General features: G+C 35.5%; 1 non-coding gene across 1 annotated transcript; it reads left to right on the top strand.

Annotated features, from left to right (window-relative positions):
• Window positions 1-10702: 10702 nt before the first annotated feature.
• LOC111727093 lies at window positions 10703-10809 on the top strand. Its single transcript, XR_002774725.1, has one exon. It is a non-coding gene; the product is annotated as a U6 spliceosomal RNA (small nuclear RNA).
• Window positions 10810-10972: the final 163 nt, after the last annotated feature.

Genomic DNA, 10972 nt, shown 5'->3' with positions numbered 1-10972 from the left:
CACCAGAATGTTTATTGCAGCCCAATTCATAATTGCTGAGTCATGGAAGAAGCCCAAGTGCCCATTGACCCATGACTGGATTAATAAATTGTGGTATATATACACCAAGGAATATTATGCAGCCTTAAAAAATATGGAGATGTTACCTCCTCTTTCATGTTTACGTGGATGGAGCTGGAACATATTCTTTTTAGCAAAGTATCTTAAGAATGGAAGAAAAAATATCCAGTGTACTCAGCCCTACTATGAAATTAATTTATAAGCACATATACTTCCAAATGAAAGCTATAGCCCAAATATAGCCCAAGATGAAGTAGAAAGAGGAGAGGGGGAAGAGGGAAGGATGGGTGGAGAGAGAGTAATTGGTGAGAACACACCTATGGTGCATTTTACAAGGGTACATGTTAAATCTACTAAGGGTAGAATATAAATATCTTAACATAATAACTAAGAAAATGTGGTGAAGGCTATGTTAACCAGTTTGATGAAAGTATTTCAAATCGTATATAAAACTAGCACATTGTACCCCATAACTGCATTAATGTACACAGCTATGATTTAATAAAATAATAAAAAAATAGTGAGTAGAGATTAATGAATTAGTGATTAATGAATTAATGAATGAATGTTATGGTCTTTTTTTTTTTTTTAAACTGTGAAATGTAACAAATGCACAGAAAAGTGCAAGGAAATATATATATGGCTCACAAAGTAGGGATTACAGTGAACTGGCAACATTCTATTTCTGAATCTGGCTGATTTTCACAAAGTATTCAGCCAGATTCAGAAATAGAACATTGCCAGTCCACCATAATCCCTACTTCTTGCTTGAGATACTCATTCTGTATGAATCTTCATCTCATCACAATAAGTATAATTTCAGTGTAACCCAAATATCCTGAAATTTATTCTATGGTATCCTGACCATGCCACTTGATAAATGATACAAATTAATCCATGTTTTCTGTATTTTTTTGCTATCTATTATATGAAAAAAAACCCCTCAATTTTGATGCAGAGGCATGTATAACATCATCAGCCTAGGTGAGCTCCACATCTGCTGGTAAGTATACTCTCTTGTTAAGGAACATTTGTGTGCAGGCAAGGCAAAATATGACTTTATCTGAAAGAAACTTTCTCTGATACAAAACATGTTCCTCCCTTGAGATAGTCATTCTTTAGGACTAATCTAATTTTCCAATATGATTTCTTTTTCTGTGATTTTAGAAGGTCCTAGGGAAACATTGAAGTTATACTGTGATGCAGAGCCAGTATAAAATAAGTTGAAAAGTAATATTTCCTGGTAAAATCATTTATTATCCACTTACTAAAAGCATAACACCCTTCCTGTACAAAGGTGATAGTTTTCTGTGAACCAGAAAAACTATAAATTTTACCAGCTGTTTTTAACTAAGAAGAAATATCAAGAAATTTCTCCTGTGGGCTATATAAATGCTGAGATAGTAGACTGACACATGAAGTATAATAAGTATAGTTATTCATGCTTTTTCCTTCTCACAGACATGTACTAATGATTTGTTATTCTACTCCATTTATAAATAGCCATGAAGCAGAGCCTTACTAAGCAAGAGGCCTGCTGTTTTTTCTTATGTGAAGTGTCAGGTGAATTGAATATTTTTAGGCACATAAATCTTTGGCACCTAAGCAGACAACCTGGTAATGATATAGCATATGAAAGGTACATTGGCTATCATTTTTTTCTACAATTGGTTTCTTTTTTCTCCTTTATGACTTACACTGAATTGATATCCTTTTTGAAATTTTACTCTCCATTTGTAACTAAAGAAAAAAATGGGAAAAATAAACAACTCACTTATCTTCCTTTCCTTCTGCAATACTGGAAATTTTTTTCAATAAATGAGGTATTCTTCTGCATGAGAAACAGGATGCTGGATGAAATCTCCAAAATCTTCTAGTTCAGGTACTTGATGGGTGATATTCAATCTCCAGAAGTTTTGTGTTGCTTTTTTCCTATTTAGACGTTTTAGATTAGCTACTAAAATGAAATACATAAAATCTAATTTCAAAGAAAACAATTTGTATACATATTATATTGCAGGTTTTTTTAACTTGGCTGGCCATTAAAATTCTCCAGGGAGTTTGTTGCATGGATTCCTAGGATCTGCTCCCAGGAAGTCTGAGTCTCCATCCATATTTGATAAAGTATGTGGTTTCTGCTCCTGTAACAATGTGGGGAAAAGGAACTTTCACTGTACCTTCCCAAACTCTGAAGTTCACACACCACTTTCAGTACATTGATTATCTAGTCCACAGTGTAGTGTTTTAAAGTACAAAACTCTACAATTCCCTCATTTTTCTCAAGGAGGGAATAGAGATAGATAATTTGGGCATGCAAGACTCAATGAGAGAGAAGGGCAGGCTGGAGAATGAAGGCCATTGGAATCTTTTGATATCAGATGACTTAGCAGCCTCTAGGCAGCTAAGGGAATTGGAAAAGAAATTCAGAGACAAAGAGTGAAGGGCACCTATGAAGAAGCTATTTCCTATTTGTAACTCTTTTCTTACTAAGACACATGTGTGTAGTCATTCCTCACTAAGCCAGCTGTCAGAGGTTCTGCTCAAATAGCTAGAGGCAACTCCAATCATCCATCCGTGTGGCAGCTTGGTATTCTCCTGAGGCTTACTCTGTGGGATGTAGGTTAACTCCAAGTCTACTAGGTTAATTGATGACCCAATGAAACTTTTGAAAATATGGAGCTGAGGAAAGCACATCTGGAAAGGGAGTTAGGATATGAAAGTTCTAGTTCTAGTTCTGTCATTTATTAGCAAAGTGACTTCCTTAATGGCTCAAGGAAGTTTGCACTACATAATCTCTTGGGTCCCATTTAGGTCTCAATATATTATCTTGAAAGGGCTGTGGCTCAGGGAAGAAGCTGATTTCTAATTAAGTTCTATTGCCTGCTATCATGAAGTACCTGTTCTCCAAACCCTTTTAATGAGATTCTTTCTCTTTGGAAGAAATCAATGTTTTTGATAAAATTGGAAATGCTGTTTATTTATGCTTATTAAATATTGGCACTACTTCTGTTTTACATAGCATAGATTAGCCTTTTTATGTTGAAAAGTTTATAATAAAGAGACTATGATTTGGAAACATGAGTAGCAAACTCATCATTAAATTCCTGCCTATTTTTAGAGTTGAAATTTCTCTATGGAGGAATGAGCAATTTCCTGATACAGTCCTCAGATTTTTGTTTTTGTCTATTTTCTCTTACTATTATAGTTATTAATACTATTAGTATACTGAGGGATAGATTCATAAATAAAATCTTAAATTTGTATTCAGGAACAACTAATTTCTCAAACTCAATCTACTCTAGATGTACTGATCTTCCACTCAAAATGTGATTCATTTTGTTTCCTACCATTTTAAAAGACATATCTTTGTAATTACCTCTAATTTTTTTTCCTGAACCCTCCACATTCTAACTAATGACCAATTTACTTGGTTCTACCTCTGAAGTGTTGTGTTATCAACCTTACTGCTACTGATATTATTTCTTCCTTACAATTGCAAAAGCTTTCTATTGTTTTTTCTTTCTTTTCCTTTTTTTTTAGACAGAGTCTCCTTGTCACCCTCAGTGAAACACCATGGCATCACTGCTCACAGCAACCTCTAACTCTTGGGCTCAAGTGATTCTCTTGCTTCAGCCTCCCAAGCAGCTAAGACTATAGGCACCAGCCACTATGCCTGGCTATTTTTAGAGATTGGGTCTTGCTCTGGCTCAGACTGGTCTTGAATTTGTGAGCTCAGATGATCCACCTGCCTCAGCGTCCCAGAGTGCTAGGATTATGGCATGAGCCACCGCACCCAGCCTCAAAAGCTTTCCATTTTCAATTGTTAGCCACACCAATTTGTCCTTGACTGTGACTAGAATAATCTTTCTAATGCACCATTCTGTTATGTCCCTCCCTTGCTAAAAGCCATTAAAGCTAAATTATTTATGCATAATAAATCTAAGATTTCTAGTAGGATTTGAAAATTTTTCTTGTTTGGACATGCCAAATATTCATACATTTATCATCATCACTTACGTGCCTTCTCCCTGCCATTTTCCTACAAGCACAACCATGTGACTACAACATCACCTGTTCAAATCAAAACACCTGGCCTACTGAGAAACAGAAAGAATAACCTGTACTATCTGTTGGCTAGAATCTGTACTGCATGAGGAAACACATCAGGCTCTAACTGCAGAACAGGCAAACAAATACAATCAAAAAAATGTGCAGGACAATCATTATGTTGGATGAGCTCTGACATAGGACCAGAAAGGGTTAAGGAAACTCTTTAACAACTGAACCTTTGCTAGAATGCTATTGACACAATTAATTAAAAGTAATTTATGAATAAAATAAATAATTGAATATTGCATTAAAAGTTTTTAACTGGAAAATACTCTAAGTTCATCTTCAAACTCATGTATTGGATTGTTGAAAGTTGGCCATGTTTTTAAATATGCATGATAAGGAGTTTTGATATATTTAAGAGAATTTTTTTTTCTGGTTAATAGACTGTGGAATCTGAATTTAACTGGACTTTGATATATTAAGATATGACTAGAAATGCCTCAAGTCTTTTGAATTATTCTATGGCCCCTGAATCAAGAGATAGCCTATAAGAAACTTCAAGTGGCGACGTGAGATCTGAGGCAAATTCAGATCTGTTCCAGTGACAGTGGTGTGGCATGGTCCAAAACTAGTGCCTGACCTTCCACCTCCCCCTTGCACTCATTAAATCACATCCTGTTAATTTACAATTTGACCCACTGTTTCTCACAGGAAAACACATGAGGCGGCCCCTTAGCCATATTTGAGCACCCGAAGCCAAGGCAGCAGCTTCTCTTATACTGCTCCTCGCTCCACTTCCCAATGGAATTAAGAGGATAACCAGGCCTGAGGAACCAATGTAGAAGCAAAACATGGCTGGCAGTTTATCTGTTGATTGGTCTTCTTTTCCTTGTCTCTGAAATTCATGGGTAGGAATTATTTGCAGATTTAGGGAGGGTTTGCCAAAAACAACAGAGAGTGAGGGAGAAATTGCTGGCAGCCCAGGAAAGGGGTTCCATGTATTCTCACTTGTGTGTCTATGAATAGGGCTGTCTCTGATATTCAGTGAGCATAATTGATTACAGAGACAATAACTCTGCTGAAAAATGCTTTCTCTATTTTGTAGAGTATTGCTTAATTTGCAATATTTACCTATAATGAATGAGAGTAAACCTAAGGGTTTATAGTCTGTTTAGAAATAAAATGCATAATATTAGGTATATTTGAGTGGAGGGTATGTGGGATTTCTGATTGTTCACATATATGTATATAAAATCTCATTTAATCTTTACAGTAATTCTGTGAGATGGGGAAAAGATTGGTCTTTTTTTGTTTTTTAAGATTAGTCATTTTTTAAAAATTTAATTTTTTATTTTTAATTATGGGTACATAATAGTTGCATATATCTATATAGTACATGTGATTTTTGATAGAAGCATACAATGTGAATTAAGCAAATCAGGGTAATTGGGGTATCCATCACCTCAGGCATTTATCATTTCTACATGTTAGGAACATTCCATTTCCATCTCTAGTTATTTTAAAGTACGATGGCTGTCTGGAAAGTCTCTAGCCATGTATGTCTCCAATTTTCATATTACATGGCTGGAGACTTTCCAGACATTCCTGGTATATCTTCATTTATTGTTGATTATAGTCACTTTGTTGTGCTGTCACGAATTGTTCATTATATCTAACACTACATTTTTTACCCACTAACTATCCCCACTTTATATTCCCCGAGCCCTGCAATCTTTCTCAGCCTCTGGTAACTGTCATTCATCATGAGATCAATTGTTTTTAATGTTTTGCTCCATGTATGAGTGAGAACATGCAAGACCTGTCCTTCTGTACTTGGCTTATTTCACTTAACATGATCTCCAATTCCATTCTTGTTGTTGTATGTAAATAGCAGTATTTTAGTCTTGTTATAGGTATATAATATTCTGCTGTGTATATGCACCACAATTTTTTATTCATCCATTTATGGACACTTATGTGATTCCTAATCTTGGCTATTTTGACTATTGCCGCAACAAGCATAGGAGTTTAGAGATTGTTTTGATAGCATTCTTCTTTGGATATATATCCAGCAGTGGGATTGTAGGGTTATATGGTAGTTTTATTTTAATTTTTTGAAGAACCTCCATACGGTTCTCCATAGTGACTGCACTAATTTACATTTCAAATAACAGTATATAAGGGTTCCCCTTTCCCCACATCCTTGCCAGAATTTTTTATTGCTTTTTGATAAAAGTCATTTTAACTGGGGTGAAATGATATTTCTAACCACTGAATTTTTTTTTTTTTACTGTCTCTAATGTTTTCTCTATTCTAGAATATTATACTGGAATCATACTATAGCTACCCTTTTGAGACTGGCTTTTCTCACTTTGCAATTGATTTGAGATTCATGTTTTTTTTTTTTTTTCATTATAGGTTAATGTAAGGGTACATATGATTAGGTTTACATTATCTGTGTTTTAAGGTAAAGTCCAAAGTCTCAGTTGTAGTTGAGTGCTTGACCCAGGAAGTGTGCTATATATCCCTACATTGTACCTGATAGGTGATAACTAATCTAGCTCCTTCCTACTTCCTCAATTTAATTGTGATTTTCTCCATGTGAGTCTGTATTTGTTGGTGTACTTTTTCACATTAGTACTGAGTACATGGGATGTTTGCTTTTCCATTCTTGGGATATTTTACTTAGGAGAATGTTCTCCAAATCCATACATAAGATGCAAAGTCTCTGTCTTTTTGATGGATGAATAGTATTCCAGAGTATACATATACTACAGTTTACTAATCCATGCTTGGGGGGTTGTTTCCATATCTTTGTGATTGTGAATTGAGGTGCTGTAACATTTGAGTGCAAATGTCCTTATGGTAAAATGATTTTTTTGGGGGGGGTAGATAGTAATGGGATTATAGGGTCAGATTGTATATATATTACATATAATATATCTATTACATATTATATATATTACATACAATATATATATTACATATTATGTATATTACATATAATATATATATTACATATTATATATATATATTTTGCAGGTTAATTTGATGATTAATAAAATGATTTTTTTTGGGGGGTAGAAACAGTAATGGGATTGTAGGAGCAGATATATATATATATATATATATATATGGCTAGTTGATTTGAGGGTATAAATAATTAGGTTACAATGTTGGCATTTTTTAGGTAGAGCCCTTGTTGTAGTTGGGTCCTGCACCCAGGTAGTGTGTCATATACCCCCACATTGTGCCCATCAAGTGGGAACACACCAATCCTCCTCCCTCCTCCCCTTTCTCCCTTCCTCCTTCTTCTTTCTCCATCTTTCTCCTTTCCTCCTTCCTCTTTCCCCATCTTGAATGAATTGAGTTTTTCTCTTGCATGGGCATGTATTAGATCGTCTACTGGCTTCATATTAGTACTGAGTACATTGAATGCTTACTCTTATGTTCCTGTGATACTTTATACTAAGAGGAATTTGTTTCATTTCTATCTAGGTTAATGTAAGGTCTCCATCTTTCTTAATGGCTGAATAGTATTCCATGATATATATATGCTGTAGTTTATTAATCCATTCCTGTGTTGATGGGCATTTATGTTGTTTCCACAGCTTGGCAATTGTAAATCGAGCTGCAATAAACAATCTAGTGCAAATAACCTTATGATAAAATGATTTTTTTTCTTTTGGATGGATGCCTATTAACAGGATTGTAGAATCAAATGGAAGGTCTATTTTGAGGATTCTCCTTACTTCTTTCCCATGAGGCTGTATTAGTTTGCAGTCCCACCAACAGTGTAAAAATTTTCCCTTCTCTCAACATCCATGCCAGCATCTGTAGCTTTGGGACTTTGATGTGGGTTATCTTGCTGGGGTTAGGTGATATCTTAGAATGGTCTTAATTTGCATTTATCTGATGATTAGGGATAATAAGCATTTTTTTCAAATTTTTGTTAGCCATCCGTCTTCTTCAGAAGGTTGTGTTCATGTCTCTTGCCCAGAAACAGATGGGATTGTTTGCTTTGTTGTTGTTGTTGTTGTTATTGTTGATTAATGTGAGTTCTCTGTAGATTCTGGCTATTAACCCTTTGTCAGATTCATACCATGTAAATATATTTTCCCATTCTGAAGGTTGTGTATTTGCTTTAATTATTGTGTCTTAGCTGTGCATAAAGTTTTCAGCTAAACTCTCAATCTGATCTCACCCTACCAGTTTTAATATCTAAACTGCAGAAAATAATCATGGGGTGGAATCAGAGGAAGAACTCTGGCAACACGAATGATCAGAGTAGATCAACTGTTCCAAGGAATGACATGAGAGATATGTCAGAAGATGCCATTCATAAACAAATGACTGAAATGTCAGAAATTGAATTCAGAATATGGATGGCAAATAAAATGAACAGAATGGAGAAAACAATGGAAATAGAAATCCAAAGAGCTGTGCAAAAGTTGTCTCAAGAAATTTATAAATTGAAAGACAAAATCACCAAGAATATAGACATGAGAAAGAGATAGCAGAGCTCAATGAATGAAATGAAAAAGTTATTCAAGGAGCTCTGAGATATAGCAGAATTCCTCAGTAATAGAGTTGAGCCAGCAGAAGAAAGGATCTCTGAAATAGAGAGGTGAGCCAGCAGAAGAAAGGATCTCTGAAATAGAAGATAAAGCTTTTGAACATTCTCAAATGCTCAAAGAGGCAGATAAATGGAGAGCAAAAACTGATCATTCCCTGAGAGAGTTGTGGGACCACTTCAAAAGATCAAACATTTATCTTATAGAAATTCCTGAAGGAGGAGAGGATGGTTCTAAAGGTACAGATGCTTTATCCTAAGATATTATGGAGAGTTTCCCAAGCATTGCAAGAGATAACTGAAATTCAGATAGTAGAAAATTTCAAAACTCCAGCGAGAGTCAATCCAAATAAAACATCCCCTAGACATATTGTAATTAACTTTGCCAAAGTTAATCTGAAGGAGAAAATTCTACAAGCAGTCAGACATAAGAAGAGCATTACCTACAAAGGGGGAAATATTAGAATGACTGCATATCTCTCAGGTGAAACCTTTCAAGCCAGAAAAGGATGGTCATCAACCTTCAGTCTCCTAAAACAAAACAACTTCCAGCCCAGGATCCTATATCCAGATAAACTGAGTTTCATTTGTGATGGGGAAATTAAATACTTTACTGACATACACATGTTGAAGAAATTTGCCATAACTAAACCAGCTCTCCAGGATATTCTCAGACCCATCCTCAATCATGACCAGCACAATGGTCTATCACCAAAGTAAATTCACCCAGAAATTTTTGAACAAAACCTAAATTCCCCAGGGGTGAAAGGATTAAAAATATCCACTGGAAATTTGAAAAATATGATGCCCCAAACCCTACCATGTTTATTAGTTCTCTCAATTAATGTAAATGGCTTAAATTGTCCTCTAAAGCACAGGTTGGTTGACTGGATACATAAACTCAGACTAGGTATCTGTTTGCATACAAGAGTCTCATTTTACCTTAAAGGATAAAAAAAGACTCAGGGTAAAGGGATGGATATCTATAATACAGGCAAATGGAAATCAGAAAAAATCAGGAGTTGCAATTATAATTTGCAGATACAATAGGCTTTAAACCAACAAAGATAAGGAAAGATAAGGATTGTCACTACATATTTGTCAAGGGAAACACTCAACATGAAGAGATTTTGATAAGTAACATTTATGCTCCCTACCACAATGCTCCTCAATTTATAAAACAAACCCTAAGGGGTTGTACCTGTGGCTCAGTGATAGGGCACCAGCCCCATATATCAAAGGTGGTGGGTTCAAACCCATCCCCGGACAAACTGCAACCAAAAATAGCCAGGCATTGTGGTGGGTGCGTATAGTCCCAGCTACTTGGGAGCCTGAGGCAAGAGAATTGCCTAAGCCCAAGAGCTGGAGGTGGCTGTGAGCTGTGATGCCATGGCACTCTACTGAGGGCAACAAAGTGAGAATCTGTCTCTAAAACAAACAAACATACAAAACCCCACAAAAAACAAACCCGAACAGATATGAACAATTTGATATCTTCCTGGACTATAATCGTTGGAGATTTTAACACCCTTTTGGCTGTTTTGGATAGATCCTCCAAGAACAAACTAAACAAAGAAATATTGGACTTAAACTTGACCCTAGAACAAATGAACCTAACAGACCTCTACAGAATATTTCATTCTAATAACACTGAGTACATATTCTTCTAATTTGCCCATGGATCATCCTCCAAAATTGATCATATCTTAGGACACAAGTCTAACCTCAGAAAAATTTAAAAGAATAGAAATTATTCTGTGTATCTTCTTGGACCATCATGGAATAAAAGTTGAACTCTACAGCAACAGGAATCTTCATACTCAAACAAAGTTATGGAAACTAAATAACCTTATGCTGAATGATAGCTGGGCCAACGACACGATTAAGAAGGAAATCACATTTTTGGAACAAAATGATAATGAAGACACAAATTATCAAAACCTGTGGGATACTGCAAAGGCAGTCCTAAGAGGGAAATTTATAGCATTGGAAGCCTTCATTAAGAAAATAGAAAGGGTGCTTGCTTCTGCAGCACATATACTAAAATTGGAACGATACAGAGAAGATTAGCATGGCCCCTGTGCAAGGATGACACACAAATTTGTGAAGCATTCCATATTTTTAAAAATGTCTACTGGACTTTTGAGCAACTTGATGCCCAAAATTTTACCAGGCTTATCAATAATTTCAGTCTATATGAATGGCTTAAATTGTCCTCTAAAGAGGCACAGATTGGCTGATTGGATACAGAAACTTAGACAGGACATCTGCTGTATTTTTTTTTTT

This window comes from Otolemur garnettii, unplaced genomic scaffold, assembly GCF_000181295.1.
Source record: "Otolemur garnettii isolate 467f Iridium unplaced genomic scaffold, OtoGar3 scaffold00093, whole genome shotgun sequence".
In the NCBI taxonomy this organism is placed as follows: Eukaryota; Metazoa; Chordata; class Mammalia; order Primates; family Galagidae; genus Otolemur; species Otolemur garnettii.
Note: the sequence above shows the minus strand (reverse complement) of the source record. Positions and strands in the feature narration are given on the sequence as shown.